We start from the raw sequence: 14,863 nt of genomic DNA on the forward strand, positions 1-14,863 counted from the left end.
TGAGCTATCTCTCCAGCCTGGAGCATAATGATTCTAAAGTCAGGTTTCTAATGATAAAACAACAGAAACAAAAGGTAAGGTAAAGGCCCTCCTGTTGATCGTTGATTTGCTTGAGCGGGCCCAGTAACGTCTCCATTGGAGACTTTGTTGTTACTGTGTCTAGCATATCGAATACTCTCGGTAGCTTGCCGGGCTCTCCGAGAGGGGCGGAGGAATCGAACTCGGGTCGGCCATGTTGGCCGCGTGTAAGGCGAACGCCCTACCGCTGTGCTATCGCTTTTGGCTAAGATCAAGTGTAACAGAAACAACAAAAAAGAAAAAACCAGGGGGTGGGTGGGGGTGGGGGGGAGGGAAACTACTCAAATGTTCTCAACCTTTCTAAATAAATCCAGTTATTTGGAAATTGGGAGAATCCAGAGACATTTTAGAATGGTCACCTTCCCTTGGCAGGTCAGAGAGAGCTCACCCAAGTAAGAAAAACTGAGTCTAGCCTTGCATGTGTGTCATGCTGGATGCTGAGAGCCTGGACATGTGGGGAGAGGCTGAATGAACATCTCAGTGCAGAGAAGGGCACCTTTTGTGCATTTCCCCCGTGTATGGGACTGAAGTGGGCCAAGCAGGAGGTTTGTGGCTCCTTGGATTTCAGTTCCTCGTCATGAACCGAGTGATCTGAGGCAGAGCATTCTATGATTCCTCAGTATGTTCATTTTACATAGAAAAGCACTGGCTGGAGAGATCTGATAGAAGGTAGAAAGCACGCCTTGAATGTGGCCCACCCAGATTCAGTCCCTTGCACCCTAAATGGTACTTCAAGCCCTGTCAGGACTTGAGTGCAGAGTGCAGAGCCAGGTGTAAGCCCTGAGAACTGCTGAGTGTGATCCCCAAACCAAATGAAAGGTAAAGGTAAAGGCCCTCCCGTTGATCGTCGATTTTCTCGAGCGGGCCCAGTAACGTCTCCATTGGAGACTTTGTTGTTACTGTGTCTGGCATATCGAATACTCTCGGTAGCTTGCCGGGCTCTCCGAGAGGGGCGGAGGAATCGAACTCGGGTCGGCCATGTTGGCCGCTTGTAAGGCGAACGCCCTACCAGCAAACCAAATGAAATGAAATAAAATATTAAAAAAAAAAAGGCTTGTTCTTCCTGGAGATTGGCTGCATCTCAACCTGAGATATGTATTCTTGGCATTCTCCCCTCTGGAGAAATCCACGTTCTCTCTTGAACAAATAGGTCTTTCTTTTTCTTCCCCACATTTCTTTAAATACATTTTTAAATAAATAAAACTATTGAGCTTCAAAAAATTAAAATAGAAAAACACATGGGCTGGGGAATGTGACTTAGGCATGGACTAGGGATATGCACGTGCACAGGGCTTACATTTGATTCCTGCCCCCTACCTCCCCAAAGGGGATCTATTTTTTTAACCTATCTCAAAAGATAATTTCAAGAAAAATTAAACAGCCTAAAAATATATGCTAATTTTTTTTTGTAGCATTACTTGGTGGTCAGGCAGTACCAGGGACCAAACCCAGGGCTGACACTTGTGGGGTTCAACTGCTTTGAACTATATTCACAGCCAGGATATCTAATATCTAAGTAATTTTTTTCTGATTATAAGTAACATTTATTGGGATCAGGGATGTGTCTCAATGATAGAGCACCTGTCTTGCATGTGTCATATTCTAGAGTGGCTCCTGATACTAAATACACACACACACACACACACACACACACACACACACTCACACACACACAGAAACAGTGATATTTTAAAAAGAAAATTTGTAGTTGCATAATATAAGGAAGAAAAAACTCTCCTATAAATTTGTTTGTTTGCTTTTAGGCTATACCAGAGGTGCTCAGGTTTTCCTCTTGGCTCGGTGTTAAGGATAACTCCTGTCAGGCTCAGGGGACCATAGAGGGTACCATGGATTGAATCTGGTTAGGCCACATGCAATGCAAGTATCCTGTACCTCTGTACCATCACTCTGGCCCTACAATAATTGTTTCAAGCAAAATAAAATACAAAGGTAAAATTCTCCAAATGTTGGTTTGTGCCCTGATTTTTATGAGAGTATATAATGAACTTTTCCATAAATCTTAAAATACAATTTAAAATTAGTATTGAACAACTATATAATATTTTCCCTTTTTTAACTATATAATATTTTATAGCAACCATGATTCATGGTGAGACATATAACATGAACATTTTTACAACACAAGAGAATGCTAGAATCCAAAAAATTTTGCTTGCTGTTATTTATAACAGTATAAGTGGAGATTTTTAAAGTATAAAAATAACAGGTGGAAACAATTTAGAAGACAGAAAAGGAGATTTTAAAAAAATCAGGGACAATTTTAATTTTAAAGGTCAATTGGCTAACCCAGAGAACATACACTAATTGCCTTTAACTGTGTTTCCATTGATTCCTGAGTTGCAATTTTAACTTTAACAGCCCCTGCTGTTGTGGTTTTGGTATTCTAATTTCCATTACCAAAAAAGCCTCCCAAAATCTCAGAAATCCATCACTATTTCTATCCTGTCTTCATTCTTCTCCTCCCAAAATAAGGTGATTAGGGAAAGGAATGATGCGAAAACAGAACTGACTGTTACTGTGTGTGTCCTTCCTCAGCATCCCTCTGTACGCTGCCCACCTCCCCTACTCCCCCCACCCTGCCCCCAACTTCTCCAGCTCCGTATAGTGCTTTTAGGCTTAAGTGTTCTTTCAAGAACTATGTGACTTGCTGAATTACTCACTAGGTCAAGATCATTGCCAAAGGCTCTGTAGCTCAGATTATTCATCTTATCCAAAAGATAAGCTCAAGAATGTGTAGATTCACTGGAACTAAAGGGTTAGGTCAGGTCAGGGTCACTGGAGGCTCATCCTTCTCTTTGCCAGAGATTTGGCAACGCATTCCAAGTGCTCTGTCCGTGAGAGGACTGGAGTAAATTCCATCCTATAACTCCACTTCCAACCACTAAGGTCAGCTGACACCCATATGCCATAGGAGGGAACAGGAAGTAGCTGCTTCCCTATCTCTGAGAGCCCTGGACTCACTCTACTAATTTAGAGATGTTTAGAGTGTCCACTCTGGACAAGGCACCAGTCTAGGCAAATCTGAGCAGGTCTATGCCCTATGGAATTTCTAGCCTAGAGGGAAAAAGAACCACAAGGGCAGGAGATATGGGGCAGGGGTCAATCACTTGCCTTAGGACAGGATAGGAGTGGGGTTAAGGCTGAGCCTGGTTGGACCCTCAGCACTGCATATGGTCTCCTGAGTTCTGCCAGAATGATCCTTGAGCAAAGTAAAGAATAATTTCAAGGGGCTGGAGCAAAATAGCACAGCGTGTAAGATATTTGCTTTGCACGTGGCCGACCTGGGTTCGATTCCCAGCACCCCATATGGTCCCCTGAGCACTGCCAGGAGTGATTCCTGAATGTAGAGCCAGGAGTTACCCATTGCTGGGTATGACCCCTCCCCCACAAAAAAGAGAATAATTTTGAGCACTGCCATGCATAACTCTCCTCCATTTCCCCTGCCAAAAAAAAAAAAAAGGCAAACAAACAGCAACAAAGCAAAATGGAATTCTAATAGTTGCATTTGATCACACTCTCTCTGGGTGCTCTGGGGTCCTGCTCCACCTCCTGTGTAGAATCTGCTTTACTCTGTGCCCACACCGGCACCTGCATTCAGCCAGGGTACTTTCTTCTCCATCCACAAGATCAGTCGCCCAGAGTAGATGTTCTGTGGTAAGTGGTAAGAAGATCAAGGCCAGGGTGTTTTTCCAAGACTTTAGAAACCTCTGATGGGAGCCAGAGAAGTAGTGCAGTGGAGAAGGTGCTTGCCTTGCATGTGGTCCACTCAGGTTCAGTCCTTAGCATCCTATATGTCCCCCAAGCACTGCCAAGAGCCAGGACTAATTCTGAGCACCATCAGGGTGGCCCCAAACCAAAACAACAACAACAACAACAACAACAATAATAATAACCACAAACAAAACAATAGTAACAATAATGCATTAAAATAAAATAAATTAAAAATTAATCTCTAATGAAAATACTTGGTATGAGAAGACAATAAACCACCGTGCATATCCTGGACTATAAGTAACTCTGGTAATATTTTTAAAAATTGAATCACAGTGTGATACACAGTTATAAAGTTGTTCATGATTGGGTTTCAGCAATATAATGTTCCAAAACCCATCCCTTTACCAGTGTACATTTCCCATCACCAACCAATGACCAACACACCCAGTTTCCCTCCTACTCCCAGCCTATGCTGTCTCTATGGCAGGCAGTTCTCTGTCTCTGTCTCTGTCTCTCTCTCTCTCTCTCTCTGTCTGTCTCTCTCTGTCTCTGTCTGTCTGTCTGTCTGTCTCTCTCCTTTTGGGCATTATGGTTTGTAATACAGATACTGAAATGTTATAATATATAACCCTTTACCTACTTTCAACACTCAGAACTCTGGTAATATTTTTAATGTATGTATGTATTTGGGGGATGTTTAAATTTTCCCTTTCTTTTTGGGTCACACCAGCAATGCTCAGGGGTTCCTCCTGGCTCTGCTCTCAGGAATCACTCCTGGTGGTGTTCAGGGGACCATATGGGATGCTGGGAATCGAACCTGGGTCTGCTGCGTGCAAGGCAAATGCCCTACCTGCTGTACTATCACTCCATGCTTAAAATTTTTTTAATCAAAAAATATTGGGCAGTGGGGACTAGGCCATACCCACTTGTGCTCAGGACTGCATTCAGTTCTGTGTTTGAGCTGCTCAGCGGATGATGCAGTATTGGGGATCAAATCCTACCTTCCCACATGCCTTCAGACAAAACATGTTCTCAGCCCATTGAGCCATCTCTCTAGCAACTGGCAATAGTTTTTAAATCGCTAGAAACAGCTTTTGAAATTTGTAACTCTTATCTACTATTACTTCTTTAGCCTATAGCTGAATAAAGCAATTCTTGCCTATAGATTCAAGTGGCAGATCTTAAGTCCACATACCAAATTTGGTGCAAGATACATACATATATCCTCTTTGAATTTCTGTGATAATTCCTACAATGTAATGTGTCTACTAAAAATATTTAGTTAGAAATTTCTCCTGTTTTAGGAAGGCATAATAATATGTCATAGGTATTCACATGTACTGTGAATTCATAGTCTGTGCTGGCCAGTTATCTGATAGATTATGCCTAACACCAAAAAACAAAATCTCAAACAAACAAACAAACAAACAAAAAGCTAGTTTATTGTAAAAATAATATAATGTAATATATGCTTTAAAAAGATTGTCACATTTCTAGTAAATCCAAGAGAAAATGCTCAATACCATTTATTAGTCACTAGAAATACAAATCAAAATTATAATAAATTCCACTTATACCAATCAGAACAGTTATAGTAAAAACAATGAACCTGGGGATGGAACCCAGGCTCTCATACATCTAAGGAAAGTGCTACGCCACAAAGTGATATCCCCAGTATCTGATATTAAAGCTATTATGAGAAGGGCGATGCCTCCATTCAATGATGAGTTTATATCTTGACTTTCCTATTCACTAGGAGAATCTTGCTAGCCTAAGGATTAATTAAAAAGTTCATGATAAGAGGTTAGTTTAGTGTTAATAAGCATTCATTACTGATTTCTAGTAATGATGATGATAGTTATTTTGGTGTTTTTGGTCACACCCAGCAATATTCAGGTGGTGCTTGGCGAACCATATGGTGCCGGGGATCAGACCCAGCCTTCTCCATGCAAAGCACGTGCTCCATTTCATTGGGATATGTCTCCAGGCCCTACAGTGATTATTATGACAATATACTTAAGGTATATAGAGTAGAAAGACCAGGATGATTAAAAAAAATAAAATGATGCCATTCAAAGAATGTCTAGTGTTCACTGAAATAGGAAGAAGTACAAAGAGAAATAACGTGAATCTGTTTGAAGGTCAAAACCAAAATAAAAAAAAATATTCATGAGAAGAGCAGCAGCAACACAGCTGGTGTGGAACAGTGAGATGAATAACGACCCCCTTCCCCTCTCACCTACCCAAATATACCTAAGTACTGATCTTTAGAACCTGTGGAAATTTAATTTACATGACAAAATTGATTTACAGGTATGCTGAAAGTATGGGTCCATAGAGGAGAAAGAGATTATCCAGATTGGTCAAATTGAACTACAAGTCTTTGCAATAGGATCAGCAACAAAAAAAGAGACATGATAATAAGCTAAGGAGATGGGGTGGGGAAAATATTTTTGTTCTTGAGTATTAAAGGCCCTCCCGTTGATCGTCGATTTTGCTCGAGCGGGCCCAGTAACGTCTCCATTGGAGACTTTGTTGTTACTGTGTCTGGCATATCGAATACTCTCGGTAGCTTGCCGGGCTCTCCGAGAGGGGCGGAGGAATCGAACTCGGGTCGGCCATGTTGGCTGCGTGTGTAAGGCAAACGCCCTACCCCACCCGCTGTGCTACTTACCAAATACTTAGAGTCTCAAGGAATTCCAAAAGATATGTTATCTCCTTTGACTTTAGAACTTCTGACCCCAATGACTATTAAATCACACTTAATCACTTAACTTCCCGTTAGTCGTCGATTTGCTCGAGCGGGCGCCAGTAACGTCTCCATTTGTCCCTGTCGCGTGCTAGTGTAGTCCAATGGCATCTATTCGCTCCGGGAACATGAAGGGCCTCAAACCGATCGTTCATGATCTTCACGAAGAAGTCTGACCATCTGGAAGGTGGGCGGCCACACAGTCTTTTGACATCCCGTGGAATCCAGTCAGTAACAGCTCTAGTCCAGCGGTCGGCTTTAAGTCTCATTACGTGACCATCCCATCTGATTTTCGACACCTTGGCAAATGAGACAGCGTCCCTGATCCTTGATCGTCGACGGATGTCAGAACTCCGGATTCGTTCTCTCATTTGAGTGAAACGTGATATTCCAAGCATAGCTCTTTCTATTCTTCTTTGTGAGACCTGAATAGCGTTCTCATCTTGTTTGCGTAGGGCCCAGGTCTCTGAGGCATATGTTAATGCAGGAAGAACAGTGGAATCAAAGAGATGTGCCCGGAGCCGGAGGTTCTTCGTCTATTAACGACTATTAAATAGTAGATGTATATTGTTAATATGCCCATTTGAAATAATCTATTGACACGGACAAAATAGACTAATATAGAGATCAGAGCAAAATCATACAAGAGATTCTAAAACCAAAAATAAGTTAGAGATAGAGGGATACTTTACAGTAAACAAAAGGGCCATGCATCAGGAAGATATAATCAATAAGATTGATGTGTTTACCTAACAATATATGAAACATATGAAAACAAACACCAATTAAATGTCAGTGCTCCAGGAGCAGGAGCGTGTGTGCACATATGTGTGTTTGTGTGTAGGAGGAATGCTGGACCTTGAACCTATGGTGTTATCCATGCAAGGTACTCTACAATTGAGCTATTTATTGTCCCAAGGCCCCCAAATCCTCTTTTAATAATGGATAGAAAATCAATAGGCAACAGGCCTGCTTTTCCAAACAGTGCTCTCCCTTGAACATATGTTTTTCTCTGTTTTTTCCACTCTGGTGAACCCGAAATTCTCTCTTGAACACCTATTCCTATTTTTTTCTCCCCTCACATCTTTCTAAGTAAATTTTGTTCAAAAAAATCTATTTTGCTTCGCTAAAAAAGGGTTGGATATATTTTTATCCTCCCTTTAATATTATCCCCCCCTTATAATATTATAAGCCAAGTAGATCTAGAAGAGTTCCATAGAATATTCTATCCTCAAAGCACAGGCTTCTCAAGTGTACATGGAACTTTCCCACAGATAGATCACATACTACTATGTCATAAACTAAGTCACAATAAAATAAAAAGAGTCATAATTAGACAATGTATGTTCTCCAACCACAATGGAAACAAATCAGTAAGCGAATAACACAAACTTGTGAAATTTACAAATATATAAAAAGCAAACACAAACTCCTAAATAACCAGAGTTTTGAAGTCATGAGGAATTTAGAAAATACTTGGAATTAAAAAAAAACCACAAAATTAAAATTTACAGATGCAACTAGCACCAAATTTTGAGGGAAACTTTATGGGCCAGAGTGATAGTGAATTGCTTTGTACATGATTAGCCTGGGCTCAATTCCTGACATTTCATATGGTCCCTTGAGCCTGCTAGGAGTTATCCCTGAGCACAGAACCAGGAGTAAGCCCTGAGTAAGCAACACCAAGTGTGGCCCCAAAATAAAAACAAACAAACAAACAAGAGCAGACAAATTTTGAGGGAAGCCTATAAAAAGATGACAAATCAATAGCCTATCTTTTCTGCTTTTAGACTTAGAAAAGATCAACTTAAACAAGAGCCACTCCCCTTGCCAGCTGCTTCACTCGTGACACTCTACTAGTCATAAGCTAGAAGCTTTCTGCTAGCCAAGATTTCTGGTGGTTACTATCCCAAGGCTGACCTCCACCCTCTCACAGAGGCATCATCTATCGATTTGCTTCCCATGATCTGTGTCACAGACTCCCCTCCCTATCCCAGTGGACATGCCACCCCTCACAATTACAGGGAGCTCACTCAGCACCTCCATGGGGGATGTTGGCCTGGGGGCTTTTGCACTTGAACCCCCCATGTACACCCACGGCAGTTCATACTTCATCTCTACAAAGCCTGAGGAGAAAAAGAAGATCAGACTGCCACTGAAAATGTTATGATCAAAGGCAAATTTTAGGGGAAAGCTTCGTCCCAATTCCTAATTTCATTGCTTCTCAGCCTGTGGTTGAGCTGTCTGAAGGGTGCAAGTGCTTCTGTGCTGATTCATTGATTTCCTCCTGAAGCCTGGAGTACTCAGCTGGCCACGAAAGACTGCTCTGCAGCTCCTAATGCTCTGGGTACTAAATAGGTAGTTATGAACAGCCACGGAGAGCTCGTGGTGGTGGAGGTCTTCAGCTATTCTACCTGAAACACAAAATGGAAATGAAGTTGATTTAAAAAAAAAAAGAAAAAGAAAAAGAAATGCTCCAAAACATAAAAGAAAAATTCTTAAAAATAAGTTTAACAAATATGGTTCCCCAAGCATGGCTAGGAGTGACCTGAAATCCCCGAGAGTCCCCAGAGAAAAGTTGGAAGTACCCTTACCACTACCCCCTCTAAAGATGACTGTAATTCCAACACGGATCTACCAATTCAGCACAATTTCACTCAACCACCTCTGTTTTTTTTTTCATTTTGTTTTAGTTTTTGCAGATATGGATCTGAAAAGACTGTGAATAGAAAGGTAGCATAAGAGACAGAGTATAGCTAGGCTGATCTTTAGAAAGAGTAGAGTTGTAGAACTCACTCTTCTCCATTTCAAATCTTACAAAGAGTTCTTGAAATCAATGCAGTGTGGTCCTGGTTTATGAATAGAAGTACAAATGGATGGAATGACCTGAAACTAAGCCTTCACATTTATGTGCAGTTTATTTTCATCAAGGACACCAAAAACAATTCAATGGGACAAACAATAGTCTTTTAAAGAAATTCTATTAAATCAAGTGGCTATCCACATGCAAAAGGATAGGGTTGAATCCTTCCTCATACCATATACAAAAAGCAACTCAAAAATGAATTATAGAACTAATAGCTAGAACTAAAATCATGCAACCCTTAGAAGAGCACATGGATACAAATCTCCTAAGGCCTAGAATTAGGTGAGGATTCCATTACTGTACTTCTATTGATCCTTTCTATTTATGCCTGAAAGAGCTCAGAGGACTGTGTATTCTCCCTTGCCCTATCTCCTTTTAAGACCCTCGGACAAAAATAGCCCCAAATACTCCTGGGCTTGTTGAACTGAAGATAGGTTTCTTTTCTTTTCTCTACACATCCCTAGCCCCTAAGATAAGTTTAAATGTAAGAGGTTCTAACTTCAAGTATGGGAGATAAGATAAAAAAGAAGTCTAGTCAGTCTACTTTAGTTCTATTCCAAATCAAACTTCCATTTCAAAGAACTATTTAAAGGACCTGACATATGTGAAACACAAAACGCTTTTTATAAACCACCAGGGATATGACAAAGAGCCTGAAATGAGACCTTCTCCTTCCCACAGCATTAGATACCCTGTGAGTGCCAAGGCAGAGCCGGCGCAGCAAGGACAGCTCAGTTTCACCTGCCCTATGGCCATCTGTGACACAAATTGTACACTTCCTGGCCTCCCAGCAAGTCCCAAGCTGTAAGCATTTGCCCAGCAAATCAGGTTAACATGAACAAAGGCAGCCTGGAAGGGGATATAGCAGAAGGAATCGCGAGCTCAGAGGTGTGTGCCATGTGTGGTGGGGAAGGATGGGGTGGATGCAGGGAGACAGAAAGTTGTTGCTAAGCAACCAGCCTCGGTGCCTTTGTACGTGTGGATATATTTTGTTTGACACAGCAGCTGGCAGCCAACAGCCTCTGTTATCTTCCTCCGTTTCCTATCTTTGCCCAGAATACAGACCTGAGCTACTGATCTCAAAGAGAGGCGGAGGGGATGACGGTGAGAACCTGCTGGGGTTCTATCAGAGAATGTGCAGGGAGAGGTGAAGAACCTCCTAAGACCAGACAGAACTGTGTCTGTGTCTGTGAGACCTGGCCATTCACACCCACTCGCGAACCAAGATCTTGGACAAGTTTATTTCAGCTCTGACATTTGGGTTCCCTGATTGTAAAATTGGAGACAATATGCTGTCCCTGGAATATGTGAAGGTTAGAGAAAACGTAAGTGCAGGAAGCCAGTCTGCCACCTGGAACACAGTGGACACTTCACAATTGGTCACTGTGGCAAAAGCATGGTCTCAGGCCCCAACGGGCACCGTACTTCCTAGCTGAGTGACCTCGGGAAAGTCTCCTATTCTTTCAGGGTCTTTAAAAATTTTATTAAAAAAATTTTGGTTCTGGAGTCATGCCTGGCCGTGCTCAGAGTTCACTCCTAGTGGGGGTGGGTGAGCGTATACAGTGCCAGGAAGTGGACTGGATGGGTCGTGTGCAAGGCAAGCTTCCCAACTCCTGTATTTGTGCTCCTGGTACTTCAGGGTCTTTTTAAATTTTCATTTTAAAGTTCATTGGGACTCTGTAATTTACAATAGTGTTAATGATAGCTTCCCTTCCACATAACTCTAATACCCACACCCATCACCAGTGTGCCCACTTTCTTCCATCAAGGACCCCAGTGCCCCTCCCTTTCAGCTCCCTCACCTTCCCACTAACTCAGTTATGTGGGTCAGTTCTCCCATTTTGTTACCTTTGTTGTTACCTTGGTGTGTAACTTTAAGTCCCACATAAGAGAGATATTATTCTGTATCTATCCCTTTCCTTCTGACTGACTTCACTCAGCATGATACCCTCTAGTTCCATCCATGTTGTGGCAAATGGCATGATTTTTTTCTTCCTTAGAGCTTCCTAGTGTCCCATTGTATACAGATATCACAACTTCTCGTTCCATTCATCATTAGTCGGACACTTAGGTTGTTACAATTCTTGGCTATTGTACTAAGTGCTATGGAAAGCAATATGGCGAGTACTCCAAAATATAGGAATAGAACTTCTGTACACCTAGTGATACAGCTTCTTGGTATCTATGCTCCAAACACAGAAACATTAATTCAAAAGGATATATGTCTAGATCTAGATCTATATCTTACATATGCCTATGCTCTTCAGAACTTTTTTTTCTTTTTTTGTTTTTTGGGCCACACTGAGCAGTGCTCAGGGTTTACTCCTACTCTGTGCTCAATGATCACTCCTGATGGGCTCAGAGGACCATATGGGATGCCAGGAATTGAGCCTTCATTGGGTGGGTACAAGTCAAGCACCTTACCTGCTGGGTAAGCAATGCCACAAGAGTGTCTGGGCTCAGGCCCCTATTAAGTATCTTTAAAAAGTGGGGGAGTGGAGAGCACTCCCAGTGGTACTCATATCAGACACATGTGTTTTGATGGTTGTATGTTGGGCTTCAGTGCTTGGGGGCCATCAAGGATGCACCCAGCATTGCTGAGTGGGGGAGCATTCAAGGCTGGGGGTCAAACCCAGGTTCTTGCACACACAGGCATGTGCTCTATCACTTGAGCCTCATTCCTGGCTCCATTATTAAGGTAGATTTTAAAAGGTCCAGATTTGTTCACAAACTGTGTGATCTTCATTCAGTGGCTTAAGAGTCAGGAAAAGAAAAAGATGCCTGTGGTGATACCTCCCTGCCTGGGAGGAGAGGATGAAATACAACTACTTGGTAGGTGCTCAGCGTAGCGCCTGGCCCAAAGCAAACACCCCAAAGCTGTGAGCTGATACTGTTTCTGGAAACAGAGACAAAGATTAGGAGCAACCCGGGGTTTGTGTCCATTCCAAACTAGCCACGGGAAGGATTGCAAATGGAGGCTTCAGAAGCTGTGTCTTGGGTGGGGAGTGGGGGGGGGGGGTGATGGGAGAGAACCGGGGAACACTGGTGCTGGGGAATGCACACTGATGGAGGGATGGGTATTGGAATACTGTACAACTGAAATCCAATCACAAATAGCTCTGTAAGGATCTATCTCACAGTGATTCAATTAAAAAGTTAAAAAAAAAAAAAGAATCTCTGCCTCAGGGCTGAAAGATGGGTAGGGTATTTGCCTTGCATGCAGTCAACCTGGGTTCCACCCCCAGAACCCTGTAAGTTCCCCTGAGCACTGCCAGGAGTGATTCCAGAACACAGAGTCAGGATTAAACCCTGAACACAGCTTTTTTGTTGTTAGATTCTAATAATGTTTGCAGCTATACAGCGGTAGGGCATTTGCCTTGCACGCAGCCAGCTCCGCCAAGCTGGGTTCGATTCCTCCACCTTTCTCAGAGAGCCTGGAAAGCTACCGAGAGTATCTCGCCCGCACAGCAAAGCCTGGCAAGCTACCCGTGACATATTCAATATGCCAAACACAGTAACAACAAGTCTCAAAATGGAGACGTTACTGGGCCTGTTCGAGCAAATTGATGAACAATAGGACACTGTTTGTTTTTATTTAGAACAATAAGGCTATGCATAGCTCACATAACCAGAAGTCTAGAGATTGGGTAAATTTTAGGACTAGCTTTATCCCTAAGCTTGGTTTGAGATTTCTAAGACTTAGTTATGTGCGAAATAGCATTCAGAGAAACAGAAACAGGGTAAGACCCATCATTTCCGAGAAGAAAGAAGAAAAATGGAGGGTTGACTTTTAACTGTACAGCAAAGGCCAGAACTGTGATGCAGTGGAATAGTTTCTTCTTTACACGTACAAAGCCCTGGGTCTGAGTGCTACTGCTGCAAAAGGGGCCAGGTAAGCATTACCACAAGAGTGTCTGGGTGGGTAGAGAAGAGTAGTTAAGATAGAGAAGGGACCAGTATAAAAATAATAGTAGGAAATGATTATTTTGGACATGAACTCTGTGTTGAAAGTAGGTAAAGCAGGGGTTGGAGTGATAGTACAGTGGGCAGGGCATTTGCCTTGCACATGGCCGACCCAGGTTCAATTCCCAGCATCCCATAGGGTCTCTTGAATGCTGCCAGGAATAATTCCTGAGTGCAAAGCTAGGAGTAACCCCTGAGCATCACCAGGTGTGACCCAAAAAGAAAAATAAAAGTAGGTAAAGGAATACGCCTAATCCTTTTAGAATCTGTATTGCAAACCATTAGACCCAAAAAGAGAGAGATAGAGATAGAGAGAGATAAAGAGAGGGAGGGAAAGAGAGAGAGACAGAGAGAGACAGAGAGAGAGAGAAATAGAGAGAGAGAGAGAGGTATGCCAAAGAGACAGGCAGGGGTGAATGTGTGGGAGGAAACTGGGGACATTGGTGGGAAATGTACACTGGTGAAGGGACGGGTTTTGAAACATTATTGACTAAAATCCAATCATGAACAACTTTCTAACTGTGAAAAAAATAAGAGAGAAATTGTGCAGCAGGCAGGGTTCTCATTCTGCACATGGTCAACTTGGTTCTGCCTCTGGCACCCATTGACCCCCTGAGCCCTGTCGACAGTAATTCCTGAGTGCTGAGCCCAGGAATAAGCCCCGAAAATCACTGGGTATGATCCAAAACACAAAAGACAACAAAGGATAGTATCAACTATACTATAAAGTCACAGTAATCAAAACTGCATTATATTGACATAAAGATAGAGATCAATGAAATAAAATCAAGACACTAGCAATTAACCCATGCACATATTAACAATCTGTTACAGAGGAGTGATGACTATAAACTCTCTTCAACAAATTGAGCTGAGAAACTCAGTCATCTGCAAAAGAATGAAACTGTACCTATATCTAGCTCAACAGACAAAAGAAAATTGGAAAAATACCATAGGGTTGAATTTATGAACTAAAATTATAAAATATGAAGAGGATAAAATAGATGAAATAAAAGATTCCATGACATCAGTATTAAAGATGTCTTTGGGGACTAGATCTCTAAGGCAAAGGAAGTGGAGCAAAAATAAACAATAGGGACTTCATTAAATTAAAAAGCTTTCAAATAGCCAAATAAGATATTATAAGAAAGAAATAGAAACTTACTTAATGGGAAACTATTCACATACCATACATCTGATAAGGGTCTAACATCCAAGTTATATGTAAATAACTTATGAAACTCAGCAGCAGCAACAACAACAAAAGCCAAACAACCCACTTCAGAAATGGGAGCTAAAAAAAAAATGGGCTGGAGTGATATCATAGCAGGTAGGGCGTTTGCCTTGCACGCGACCGACCAGGGTTTGATTCTCAGCATCCCGTATGGTCCCCTGAGCACCTCCAGGAGTAATTCCTGAGGTCAGAGCCAGGAGTAACCCCTGTGCATTGCCGGGTGTGACCCAAAAAGAAA

The sequence above is a fragment of the Sorex fumeus genome, unplaced genomic scaffold (genome assembly GCF_029834395.1).
Source record: "Sorex fumeus unplaced genomic scaffold, SorFum_2.1 ptg000131l, whole genome shotgun sequence".
Lineage (NCBI taxonomy): Eukaryota > Metazoa > Chordata > Mammalia > Eulipotyphla > Soricidae > Sorex > Sorex fumeus.